At 44.7% G+C, this 12521-nt stretch overlaps 1 protein-coding gene across 2 annotated transcripts in view; it reads left to right on the top strand.

Moving 5' to 3' along the window:
• Positions 1-12521, top strand: part of LOC139355507 (putative golgin subfamily A member 8G) — a 31287-nt gene that overhangs the window by 1598 nt on the left and 17168 nt on the right. The window contains exon 1 of one of the 2 annotated variants that reach the window (XM_071067289.1): positions 9837-10433. The exons of the other annotated variant lie outside the window; for it this stretch is intronic. The gene's annotated coding sequence lies outside the window, so the exon portion shown is untranslated. Of the gene's footprint in view, positions 1-9836; positions 10434-12521 lie in introns of those variants that run through there. 2 annotated transcript variants of the gene reach the window in all.

The following is a 12521-nucleotide window of genomic DNA, read 5'->3' as shown; positions in this document are numbered from 1 at the left end:
GAGATACACTGGAACGTGACAGAGAGATTTTGTGTTGCTGCAGGTAGGACATGCTCAAAAAATCCTTGGGTCATTTGTTGACGCAAGCCAACTATTTGCCATAGTTTTGTAGCACTGATCTTGCATACATTTCATGTATCTTCCATGAACTCCACATCAGTGCTACTTATAGGATACTCAGAGAGAAATTCAACACTAAGGAATAAGATTGTCAGGGAGAGTTGAGTTTTGGAGAGTCACAAATCTTGTAGTGTCTTAAGATTTGTAATGTCTCCCTGCTGAGAATTAGTTGTGGCTTCCTTGGAGGTGATATCGCCTCTGTTGAGAATAAATGGCCTACTGTGATCACACCACTGCACCACTGCTGCACTCCAGGCTGGGCGACAGAACAAGACCCTGTCTCAAAAAGAGAAAAGAGACAGTGCATGGCCTAGATGATGTGTAAGCTTCTTCCCACCCAGTTCCTGTTTTCTTGTTCTAGGCAGAGCAGTAAAGTGAGAAAGACATGGAGGTGGGAGTTTAGTCTGGCATTTCGCTGCAACTTAACCTGAGAAACTCTTCCATATTTAATCTCTCTGAACGTACTTACTCATCTTTAAAGGGGAATGATTGTTAACATCTTTTTCTCAGGGGAACTATGTGAGTCAAGGAGATAATATATTTGAAAATCTTTTTAACTGCAAACACTGATTCACTGTTGGCTACAATGTGATCCCATTGTAGTGAGCAGCTGGCTAACTGCTTAATTGTGCCTTTAGAATGTAGGGAAGACAGCAAGATTTTTAGCATATTATATACGCAGTTGGTTCTGGAACTATAAACATACTCTTTTTTAACGGAATTATGAGTCACATAAAATTCACTCTTTTGAAGTTGTACAATCCAGTGGCTTTTGGTATATTCAGAGTTGTGCATCTACTACCACCATTTCATTTTAGAACTTTTCATCAAACCCAAAAGAAACCCTGTACCCATTAGCAGTCAGTCTCCCTTCTCCCAGCCCCTGGCAACTACTAATCTACTTTTACAGAAAGTCCATACAGATTTGTGTATTGTGGGCATTCCGTATAAATGGACTCATGCAATATCCTGCCTTCTTTCACTCAGCATAGTGTTTTCAAGGTTCATCCAGGTTGGAGCGTGTATCAGTACTTCATCCCTTGTTTTGACTGAATAATATTTCATTTTATGACAATATCCCATTTTGTTTATCCATCTGTTGGTGAACATTTGGGTGTCTACCTGTTGGCTCTTATAAACAACATTGATTTGAATGTCTGTGTACAAGTTTGAATACCTGTTTTCAGGAGTATATAATTGCTAGGTCATATGGTAACTCTATGTTTAACATTTTGAGGAATTGCCAGACTGTTTAACAAGGTATATGTACTATTTTACACCAGTAAAATATGAGGGTTCTCATATCTCCACATCCTTGACAACACTTGTTACTGTCTTTTTTATTATAGCCATCCTAGTGGCTGTGATGTGGTATCTCGTTGTGGTTTTGATTTGTGTTTCTCTGATGACTAATGATGGTGAACATGTTTTTGTCTGCTTATTGGCCATTTGCATATATCTTCTTAGGAGTGGTTACTCATTTATAGTTTGGAAAATGCTTCAGATGCAACTCTAGTGATGCCTTAGAGATGGAGCATTATTAAACATTCAGATCTGTAGGCCTACAAGGTGCTGAGTTCTCCTGAACTCCTCATACAGATTGCACTGAGTTTAGTGAACCTTTTCTGGAGCATTCCTGAGTTCAGGTAGAGGAAAGGGTTTTGGCTGTGATTGGCTCGTTATGTTCTTTCTAAATGGAAAAGGAATTGAAGTGTCTGCTCTATCCATTTACTGGAAGAGTCATGAGACATGATTAGATGATCCCTGGGAGCCTACTGCTTAGGTCAGTGGTTCGCTACTTAGGCTGCACATTGGAATCACCTGAGAGGTAAAAAAAAACACAAAAACCAGGACAACCTATGCCTGCGTCTCATCTCCAGCAATTCTGAGGTGATTGGTCCGGGCTGTGGCCTGGGTAGCCTGCGCCTCATCTCCAGCAATTCTGATGTGATTGGTCGGGCCTGTGTCCTGGGTAGCCTGCATCTCATCTCCAGCAATTCTGAGGTGATTGGTCAGGGCTGTGGCCTGGGTAGCCTGGGTTGTGTTTTTTTTTTTTTTTTTTTTTTTTTGAGACGGAGTCTCGCTCTGCCGCCCAGGCTGGAGTGTAGTGGCCAGATCTTGGCTCACTGCAAGCTCCACATCCCGGGTTCACGCCATTCTCCTGCCTCAGCCTCCCGAGTATCTGGGACTACAGGCGCCCGCCACCTCGCCCGGCTAGTTTTTTGTATTTTTTAGTAGAGACGGGGTTTCACCGTGTCAGCCAGGATGGTCTCGATCTCCTGACCTCATGATCCGCCCGTCTCGGCCTCCCAAAGTGCTGGGATTACAGGCTTGAGCCACCGCGCCAGGCCGGTTGTGTTTTTTTAATGGTACCAGGTGATTCTGATGTGCCGTCCAGGTTGAAAATCACTTTAGGCCCTTTCCAGCTCTTTAAACACATGTATTTATCTAGGAAGGTATGAAAGCGTAAGTTTTCTTGAGACTGCCTTTAACATCTATAAAGACTTTCAAGGCCGCTTCCAAAACTTTTTTAAATGGCTGAATATTATTCAACAGGCAGCATTTGGGTTATAAAATTAGCTTTTGGTAGAGTAGACTTATACCTCCTGCAGCTTTTGCTCTCAAAAATAAATACTGGTTCTTTAGGCACACTAGTTGTTTTAGCCTAAAGTTTCTCTTTGTAAGCCAGTTATTAAAAGTTGTGATGCAGCCAGGGCGAAGTGGCACACACCTGTAGTCCCAGCTACTCGGAAGGCTGAGGTGGGGGGATCGCTAGAGCCCAAGAAGTCAAGGCTGCAGTGAGCTGTGATTACAGCACCGCACGGCAGCCTGGGCCACAGAGCGAGACTCGACTCTTTAAAAACAGAGAATGCTGTGATGAAAGGTGATGCTCGCCTCTCCCACACCCTTTTACAGTTTAGGGATTGTATTTCCAAGGCTTCTGGACTGAGAAACCTTATCTTTTCATCTTTGCTCATTGACACTCTATTCCCCATTCGTCCTCCTGATTATCTCCCCTGCGATGGACACACAGGTAGTCAGGGCGCCCATCTCAGAACTGTCCTTCAGGCTCCAAGTGATCAACCAACGCCCTTGTCTTCAGTGTCAACTCATTGCTGCCCCTTCCTAGTAATCCCCACAATTAAGCTCTCCATCTCATAGACTTTCCTTGGTTGTGTTAACAGTGACCATGGCACACTCAGCATGGATGAAATGCAACAGTGTTTAGAAACATTAATCTTCTCTTTGTAATGCCCTGTAGTCTCTCTGTATATGTCACATTTTTTAACTAACAGCTTGCTGGTGAAAAGGACCCCACCAAGTCTTGGTTATAGGCCAGACAGTAAGGGAATTACATTTTTTGTCACTCATTTAACCATCTTTAACTTAAAAGAGTTTTATGTGAAATGGCTTACAATTGCTTAGAGAGTATTTGTAGACTGGGCGCGGTGGCTCAAGCCTGTAATCCCAGCACTTTGGGAGGCTGAGGCGGGCGGATCACAAGGTCAGGAGATCGAGACCACAGTGAAACCCCGTCTCTACTAAAAATACAAAAAAATTAGCCGGGCGCGGTGGCGGGCGCCTGTAGTCCCAGCTACTCAGGAGACTGAGGCAGGAGAATGGCGGGAACCCAGGAGGCGGAGCTTGCAGTGAGCCGAGATCGCGCCACTGCACTCCAGCCTGGGCAACAGCGTGAGACTCCGTCTCAAAAAAAAAAAAAAAAAAAAAAAAAAAAGAGTATTTGTAGAGAGGCGCATTTGCCAGTATTAGATTGAAAAGTGATGTGTTCTGTATATAAATGATGACTTATGATTCTTTTCAGTTGTTGGATTTGAAATTCAGATGATTTTGTTGTAGGATATGCCCTTGACTCTAGGGATTTGAATGTAATTGCTTCTTTTTCTCACTCATTTTTCAAAACCCGCTTAAAAATTTAGGAAGGAGAATTGTTTTCTCCTTCCAGCAATTCATAGTTTAAACAGACTGATGGTTTCCATTAGTCACGTAAAGCTGTAGTCTAGTACTGACGTCCTTAGAACTGGAACCTGGCCAGGCCAGGGAGACACTTCTTGTTGGCTGAAATAGTTGAACAGCTTTAACATATAATAACTTCTGCATTATTATTTCAGATGATAAATCTGGTCATAAGAAAGAAATAAATGAACTGGGCATGCTGATTTACACCTGTAATCCCAGCACTTTGGGAGGCTGAGGGGGGCGAATCACGAGGTGAGGAGATCGAGACCATTCTGGCTAACACAGTGAAACCCCGTCTCTACTGAAAAAGACAAAAATTTAGCCGGGAGTGTTGGCGGGTGCCTGTAGTCCCAGCTACTTTGGAGACTGAAGCAGGAGAATGATGTGATCCCGGGACGCAGAGGCTGCAGTGAGCCAAGATTGCGCCACTGCACTCCAGCCTGGGTGACAGAGCAAGACTGTGTCTCAAAAACACAAAGAAACAAAACAAAACAAAACCCAAAAATCTACATATTAAGACAAGAAACAAATTAAACTAATGGTACAGACTACTGCTTTGTTTTCAGAAGATACCCTCCCCAAAAGTTACTGGTCTAAAATACAGTAGTACTATCTCTGTTTAGTAAGGACCCTGGCAACATAACAGTGTTCTTATATGTAAAATGCTGTTCTTGCCTTTCATTTCAGAATATACTTTTTAAATGTGAATGTCTGGCTTTTCATTTTATAGCATGTTTGTGTCATTAGTGAAACTGGAAAAGCAAAATACAAAACAAGCCTCAGTTGAGAGTTCAAGTTGAGTCTGGAAACATCTGGAGTCCTATGGACATCGCCAGTACAATTATCAATGTTCTAGTTCTGTGGCCATCTGCTTAGTAGAGCTTTTTGCATGTATCTTCTAAGAATTGTACGTTTTGTACTTTAAAAATGTCAGTTGCTGCATTCCTAAAGTGTTTATTTGCACTATGAGCCTATAGACTGTCAGTTCCCTTTGGGTGGATTGTGGTTCAACTTGTAAATGAAATAAATCACTTAAACCACACCACTGTTGAGTGAAACACTGAAATCATATCCATAAGAAATAAGGAGAAGATATATTAGTTTTATAATTGGTATTTTAATTATTATATATGCAGGAAAGAACATAGGTGATTGAATATTGTTAATCTTACCACTGTGTGTTTAGAAAAGTAAGAAGCAGACAATTTTCACATCAAAGACAGCATCTGAGAAGTTTTGTTCTGTCTTATAAGCCTATGTCCCCAAAATATTTTAGTAGTGTTTCAGTGGTGTCATCTGTAGTTTTCAAGTTGTTCATATTGTTACTGGTGAATCTTTGTCAGCAGTTCCTTTGAAATGCAAATCAACAAATTCCCAAAAATTACTGCTTTTTGAATTCTTCAATGTAAAAATCCTTAAAATAATGTCTGTCTCTTTAAAAGAAACTATGCAGTTATCATTTCTCTACAAATTAACCTAGTATAGTTTTCTGTTGGTTCCATTTTCCTTGTTTGTTAAATTTTTAGTAACTATTCTAATTGCAATCTCAATGATTATGTGGTAGAATGGGTTGTTGGAGCTACAAAAATTCCTAGCTACTTCAGAGACATCACATTTCAGACACATGGGACACTTTATATTACATTTTACTATGCTGTAATAACACGGCTTTCTTTTGGAATTCTGTTCAGTTTTTCAGATTGTAATCTCAGCTACATTTCAACAGATTGTTCTCAGATATGTCCTATTACCTTCTTTGTGTAATAAGTGCTTTATTGACCAAGAACAATGACAACACCACCTTTCGTTTTCTGGGAGCAGGAGAAAAGTTTTAAGCCAAAACTCTTAATTGCTTATCTGCTCCATGTGAGGTTTGAACTGGCAACCTTGTGAGTCTAGCTTACACACATTCCTTAAAAAGTTTGCAGTAGGCCCAGCACAGTGGCTCATACCTGTAGTCCCAGTGCTAGCTGACAAAGTGCTAGCGGCCCTCACTCTCTGTGCTTCCTCGGCCTCAGCATCCACTCTGGAGGCTCTTGAGGAGCCCTTCAACCCGCCACAGGAGGCCCTCTCTGGGCTGGCTGAGGCCGGAGACCCCTCCCTCTGCTTGCCCGGAGGTGTGGAGGGAGAGGGTGGGCAGGAACCGGGGCTGCGGGCTGTGGTCACGGGCCAGTGTGAGTTCTCGCAGGTGCTGGCGCGGGCTCCGTGGGACCCGCACACGGAGCTGCCGGGTCCCCCTGCAGTGCTGGCCTGCTGGGACTGCACTCAAATTCTCGCGGGGTTTGGCTGCCTCCTGGCGGGGCAGGGCTCGGGACCTGCAGCCTGCAGTGTCTGAGCTCCTCTGCCTGAGGTGGGCTCCCGCGTGGGCCCGAGCCTCTGCAAGGGGTGCCGCCCCCTGCTCGGTGGCACCCGGTCCCATCGACAGCCCAAGGGCTGAAGAGTGCAGGCTGCCGCTGGGGACTGGCGGGCAGCTCCGCCTGCAGCCCCGTTGCAGGATCCATTGGGTGAGGCCAGCTGGCTTCCTGAACTGGGTGGGGACTTGGAGAACTTTTATACCTAGCCAGAGGGTCATATGTGCCCCAATCAGCACTCCGTGTCTAGCTCAGGGCTTGTGAATACACCAATGGGTACTCTGTATCTAGCTAACCTAGTGGAGACTCGGAGGACTAGCACTCTGTGACTCTGTGGCTAGCTCCAGGTTTGTAAAGGCACGAATTGGTACTCTGTATCTAGCTAACTCTGTATCTAGCTGACTAGCACTCTGTGACTCTGTGTCCGGCTCAAGGATTGTAAGCCTACCAATCAGCACTCTGTCAAAATGGACCAATCAGCTCTCTGTAAAATGGACCCATCAGCTCTCTGTAAAATGGACCCGTCAGGAGGATGTGGGTGGGGCCAGATAAGGGAATAAAAGCAGGCTGCCCGAGGCAATCCCAGGAAATTCTCTTGGGTCTCTTTCTGCAATGTGGAATCCTTGTTATTTCACTCTTTGCAATAATACGTTTTGCTGCTGCTGACTCTTTGGGTGCACGCCAGCTTTAAGAGCTGTAACACTCACTAGGCAGATCTACAGCTTACCTCCTGACAGGTAGACCACCAACCCACCAGAAGGAAGAAGCTCCAAAAACATCTGAAAGTCTGAAGAAACAAGCTCCGGACACCCCATTTTTCAGAACTGTAACACTCACCACGAGGGTCTGTGGCTTCATTCTTGAAGTAAGTGAGACCAAGAACCCACAAGTTCCAGACACATTTTGCTGTAGGCCAGGCACAGTGGCTCATACCTGTAGTCCTAGCAGTTTTGGGAGGCCAGGGTGGGGGGTCCCTTGAGTTCAGGCGTTTAAGAGCAGCCTGGGCAACTTGCTGAAACATGGTGGTTGGTCCAAGGGAAGGGGGAATTTTTCAAACCTGAGCTGTCCAAGCTCAGCATGGAGTGGAGTGGGCTGCTGAGTCAGGCTAGCAGAGGCAGCCAGGAACCATGCAAATCTGCAATCCCTTGTGCCAGGTCTGTCCCAGCAAGTGTCACTAAAAGGCAGCCCTGTGTGCTTCTGTCACTGTGGCAGCCTTGACAAGGAAGGGAGGAGACCCAGTGCTGAACTCCAAGCAGAGATGGGGCTTTTCTCTCTGCATATATTACCTCCCTTCCCAGCCTGCATTTGTAATAACACTGATTTATATTTGTATTAGCAGACAAAAATGGTTGTAAGCAACTGTTACATACAATGTTAGCTCCTATTTAGATTTCTAACTGAACAATGTCTAAAGAGGTACTTAAACTGACATAAAACACAGATGATCTTATGAACAACTGCTTAGCCGGAAGAAAAAACTTCGAATTGCAAGAGGAGTCCCTCCAAATACAGAAAGGACCAGTATTTTAAGAGAGATGTTAACTAAAATGTGGCAATGTAGGAGCAGAGCAGGAAGAACTTTTAAGGCCAAAACTTACAACAAGTCAATTTCGTAATGAGTTTCCTTGGTTCTTCCACAACAAGCTTTGGCATCTGTTTTCTCTACAATGGAGGTAACAACAGTAGCTATTTCAGAGCAGGAAAAGTCTTAGAGCAGTGCTGGAATATGATCTTGGCTATATAAAGTTTCGCCATTTGTATATTGTAACAAACGTACAGTGTATTTTTTAATCGGTAGTCAATAACAGACTTCTTTTGGAAAAGTAGCAGCCTCCTGTCCAGGGAACACCTGCAGTTCCCACTGAGTGAACATTGGTGTCTGCTAACCTTTGCCTCTATTTCTCTCAATAATATACTGTCAAGCTGTTCCTTGATTTAGCAGTTTTATTTACTTTCTTTTTCTTTTCCCCTTTCCGTTTTCGAGAGAGAGTCCCTCTCTGTCACCCAGTCTGGAGTGCAGCAGCACCATCATAGCTCACTGCTACCTGGATGCCCAGGCTCAAGCAATCCTCCTACACCAGCTTTCAGAATAGCTGAGACTACCTGCGCAGCCCACCGGGACAGCTAATCTTTGTGGTTTTTGTTTGGTTTTTCCATTCTGGGTTTCACCTGGTGCGGTGGCTCATGCCTGCAATCCCAGCACCCCGGGAGGCCGAGGCGGGCGGATCACCCGAGGTCAGGAGTTTGAGATCAACCTGACCAACATGGCGAAACCCCATCTCCTCCAAAAATTAAAAAAATAAAAAATTTGCCACCAAGCATGGTGGCTCACACCTGCAATCCCAGCCACTTGGGAGACTGAGGCAGGAGGATCACTTAAACACGGGAGGTGGAGGTTGCAGTGAGCCAAGATCATCCCACTGCACTCCAGCCTGGGCAACAAGACTGAAACTATGTCTCAAAAAAAAAAACCAAAAACAAAAAAAACAGGTTTCGCCATGTTGCCCAGGCTGGCCTAGAACTCCCAGTCTCAAGTGATCCGCCACACTTGGCAGTCTAAAGTCCTGGGATTACAGTGTGAAGGTTAATTTTGTGTGCCAACTTGTCTGGGCCACAGGTGCTCAGATTAAAAATTGTTTCTAGGTGTGTTTGTGAGTGTTTCCAGAATTAGCCTTTGAGTCAGTGGATTCAGTAACGTAGATGGCCCCGTGGAGATGGGCATCATCCAACCTGGTCAGGGCTTGAGTAGAACAAAAGGAGGAAGGGGAAATTCGCCCCTTTCTTTCTGCCTCTGTGCGTGTGCTGGGACATCTCATCTCATCTTCTCCTCCCCTGGGACTGGGATGGACACCATCAGCTCTCCTGGTTCTCAGGCCTTCTGACTTGGACAGAATTAAATCACCAGTTTTCCTGAGTCTTCCAGTTTCCAGATGACAGCTTCTTGCCTTCATAATCATGCAAGCCACGACCCCATAATAAATCTCCATTTTTTAAATTATACTTTAAGTTCTAGGGTACATGTGCACAACGTGCAGGTTTGTTACATATGTATGCATGTGCCATGTTGCTGTGATGCACCCGTTAACTTGTCATTTACATTAGGTATATTTCCGAATGCCACCCCTCCCCCCTCCACCCACCCCACAGCAGGCCCCAGTGTGTGATGTTCCCCGTCGTGTGTCCAGGTGTTCTCATTCTTCAGTTCCCACCTATGAGTGAGACCATGCTAGGTGTTTGGTTTTCTGTCCTTGCAATAGTTTGCTCAGAATGATGGTTTCCAGCTTCATCCATGTCCCTACAAAGGACATGAACTCATCCTTTTTTATGGCTGAATAGTATTCCATGGTTTGTGTGTGCCACATTATCTTAATCCGATCTATCACCGATGGACATTTGGGTTGGTTCCAAGTCTTTGCTATTGTGAATATTGCCGCATAAATCTCTTTTTAAGAAAACGTGGCACATATACACCATGGAACACTATGAAGCTGTAAAAAGGAACAAAATCATGTCCTTTTCAGCAACATGGATGCAGTCGGAGGCCATGATCCTAAGGAAATTAACACAGAGACAGAAAACCAAATACTGCGTGTTCTCACTGATAAGTGGGAGCTAATCATTAAGTCCTAATTCTTAGAACCGGTAAATGTTACCTTATTTGGAAAAAGCATCTTTTCGGGTATGATTAAGTTAAGGATCTTGAGGAGAGATTATCCTGGTTTGTCTCAGTGGGCATTAAATCCTGGCACATGCTTCCTTAGGGAGATAAAGGAGATTTAAGTTCAGACAGAAGAGAAGGAGGCCCTGTGACCATGGAGGCAGAGCCCGGAGTGCTGGAGCTGCCAGACAATGAATGCCAGCAGCCACCAGAAGCTGGGAAAGTCAAAGGATGGATTTTGCCCTAAGCCTCTGAGAGCACTGGCTCTGCCGATACCTAGATTTCAGCCCAGTGATACTGATTTTGGACTTCCGTTACCCAAAACTGTGAGTAAATAAATTTCTGTTGTTTTGAGTCACTAAATTTTTGGTAATTTGCTGTAACAGCCACAGGAAACTAATATACATGCCTACCTGGGTCCAGCTGTGTCCTGTGACTCCTGCTTTCCTGGGACAGGCAGGTTGCTCCATGCCTGCTGGCCTTCCTCCTGGGTGCTGGACGCTGCAGGCTGCCCCGTGCCTGCTGGCCACCCTCCTTGGAACTGGACCCTGCAGGTTCCTCCATGCCTGCTGGCCATCCTCCTGGGTGCTGGACGCTGCAGGCTGCTCCATGCCCGTTGGCCATTCCCTTTGGTGCTGGACAGCGCTCACATTGTGAAATGCACTGGCCGTGTGGAAAACACCTGCAAATGTTGCCAGGAGAGAGGTTAGTTCTTTTGTTGGCAACCCTTGTTTATTGCTTATGCCTTAACCTCTGTGCCTCCAAATCCCTTCTCTCTGCCTTCATCGATGCCAGGAAGGCAGTCACCTTTTGCCTTGCTTTGCCTCTCAGCAAGTGGCATGTCTCCATGTCACTTTAAGCATCAAGCACACAGAGCCCAATAAGATGCTGAGAAGTGTCTACCTGCTGTTACAAGGTGGTGGAGACATTCTGAGCCAGTAAATCCAGGGCTCAGGAAAACAGCTACAGAAAACCTAAAGTTCAAAATGCTGAAGTAAAAAATGGGTGATGACAACAAAGGGAATCACAAGCCCCTTCTTTTAAAAATGTTAGGGTGATAGTCCGGGCGCGGTGGCTCAGTCCTGTAATCCCAGCACTTTGGGAGGCCAAGGCAGGTGGATCCGGAGGTCAGGAGATCAAGACCATCCTGATGAACACGGTGAAACTCCGTCTCTACTAAAAATACAAAAGAATTAGCACGGCGTGGCGGCGGGTGCCTGTAGTTCCAGTTACTCGGGAGGCTGAGGCAGGAGAATGGCATGAACCTGGGTGGCGGAGCTTGCTGTGAGCGGAGATCATGCCACTGCACTCCAGCCTGGGCGACAGAGCGAGACTCCGCCGCCCCCCCAAAAAAAAGAAATGCTGATAAGGCACAACATAAAATTTGCCGTATTAACCATTTGTAAGTATACAGTGCAGTAGTGTTAAGTATATACATGTTGTTGAATAACGAGTTGCTAGAACTTGCTGCTCTTGGAGAACTGAAACTATACCCACTACACAACTCCCCATTTCTCTATCCCCTGGCTTCTGGAAACAAGCATTCGATTTTCTGTTTCTATGAGTTTGACTAATGTCAAATTTAATGTAAGAGAAATCATACACTATTTGGTTTTGTGTGACTGGCTCATTTTAATTAGTATAATGTTTTCAAGGTTCATCTATGTTGTAGCATGTGATAGGACTTCTTTCTTTTTTAGGCTGATAATATTATAATATTCCATGGCATGGATAGACCACATTTATTTATTTATGTATGTATTTATTTATTTAGATAATCTCACTCTGTTGCCCAGGCTGGACTGCAGTGGCATGATCATGGCTCACCGCAGTCTGAACCTCCCATTCTCAAGCGATCCTGCTGCGTCAGTCTCCTGAGTAGCTGGGACTATAGGCACATGACACCATCCCTGGATATTCATTTTTCTGTGTAACTGGTTGAGAAACAGAGGAGTAACAGTAAAGAAACTGTCTGAGAATAATCTGGTGACAGCGGAAGAGAATATGAGACACATTGTCCTCACAGAGCCTTGAAGAGTGTGATAGTAGTTGAGGGCCACACTGTTGTCTTATAGTGAAGTGAGGAGAACATACACTGGTTTGGTAGTCCTGGGGATGGAACGGGGAATGAAATATGAACCTCATTGGCGGCAGAATCAAAATGTCTTGGGTCTTGTACTCAACAATTAAATGAGGAGGAGGAATTATTGACTGACTTAGGAAGAAGTAAAAACCGAGAAATACCAATAAAATACAAAGCTTGCAATTTTAGTCAGGGTAATGATTAAGCATTGTGTGATTGTAGACAGATTATTGAGCAGTTTTGTTCCATGTATTTTATATCCTGTATCTTCTAGGTATGACGCTATTTCTTTATGTCTTGACATAGCCAAACATTTTTTAAACTAACAGCT

Source organism: Macaca nemestrina, chromosome 7 (assembly GCF_043159975.1).
Source record: "Macaca nemestrina isolate mMacNem1 chromosome 7, mMacNem.hap1, whole genome shotgun sequence".
In the NCBI taxonomy this organism is placed as follows: domain Eukaryota; kingdom Metazoa; phylum Chordata; class Mammalia; order Primates; family Cercopithecidae; genus Macaca; species Macaca nemestrina.
The sequence above is the reverse complement of the archived record's forward strand: the minus strand, read 5'-3'. Positions and strand labels throughout refer to the sequence as shown.